Source organism: Canis lupus, chromosome 26 (genome assembly GCF_003254725.2).
Source record: "Canis lupus dingo isolate Sandy chromosome 26, ASM325472v2, whole genome shotgun sequence".
NCBI lineage: Eukaryota > Metazoa > Chordata > Mammalia > Carnivora > Canidae > Canis > Canis lupus.
Genome location: NC_064268.1, coordinates 31,132,564 through 31,133,750, shown reverse-complemented (window position 1 = coordinate 31,133,750; position 1,187 = coordinate 31,132,564). Strand labels below are relative to the sequence as shown.

Below are 1,187 nucleotides of genomic sequence, written 5' to 3'. Positions count from 1 at the left end.
TAAGAACTTATGGATTGCAAATTCTCAGGTGAAACAAACTTGCTGAAAGTATAGGGATTTAGGAGGTTTCTTGGCTTCATTAATAATAGACTAAAACAACCTGCCTTTCAACCTACCTTAAAATTTCCATACTTGGTGTTGGCTCTTTAGTGATATGGAAGCATATACTTGTTTTATAATGATAAAATTAAGAAAAAATGAAACAAAAATCTTTCTTCACTAAATTCCAATTATAAATCATGTGAAATTACTTTGGCATGTAGTAAACAGAGCTCACCCCAAAGCTTAGCAGTTTTTGCTGCACAACTAATGAGGTCATAACAGAATTGATTCCAGTATAAGGAAAAGAAAGACCGAGGTCAGACAACACCTTCCGATCAGGACTTCAAACCCATCTCTGGCGGGAAAGTTCCAAAAGCTCCAATTCCAAATGTATCATTTGGAAGAAATTTCTTTGTAGTTTGTATAAGCTGGCTTTACACATGATTTAATGTTTTAGCATCTGCTTTATAGTTACTGAAGACCAAACACGAGGGCAAACACTTGAAAATTTGCCCCAATTATAATTTAATTCAATGAAGAGTCCAAGGGAAGAAAAATAGCATTTTTTTTCTTCTCAGGCTGTTTGCTTTAAATTAAACTCTTGTTTGACAAAGCAAAGATGAAAAAAAGGGAGTTTAAAACAAAAAGAAAGACAAGACAGTGTCCTAATACTTTAGATACAATTTGTCAAACAAGTAAACAGTTAAAAAGCATTCAATAGTGTTGACTTCAGCAGCACATTTCCTAAAATTGGAATGATACAGAGAAGATTAGCATGGCCCCACACAAGGATGACATGCAAATTTGTGAAAGATTTCATATTTTTTTAATGCACGTGGAACATTCTCCAGAATAGATCACATATTGGGTCACAAATCATGTCTCAACTGATACCAAAAGACTGAGTTATCCCATTCTTATTTTCAGACCACAATGCTTTAAAGTTTGAAGTCAACCACAAGAAATAATTTGGAAGGACCACAAATACATGGAGGTTAAAGAGCATCCTACTAAAGCATGAATGGGTCAAACAGGAAACTAAAGAATAATTTTAAAAATACACAGAAGAAAATGAAAATGAAAACACAGCAGTTCAAGAGTTTTGGGATGCCACAAAGGCAGTCCTAAGAGGGAAGTACAGAGCA

General features: G+C 34.3%; 1 non-coding gene across 1 annotated transcript; it reads left to right on the top strand.

Annotated features, from left to right (window-relative positions):
• Positions 1 to 762: 762 nt before the first annotated feature.
• LOC112656273 (U6 spliceosomal RNA) lies at positions 763 to 868 on the top strand. Its single transcript, XR_003134243.1, has one exon. It is a non-coding gene; the product is annotated as a U6 spliceosomal RNA (small nuclear RNA).
• The last annotated feature ends 319 nt before the right edge of the window (positions 869 to 1,187 follow it).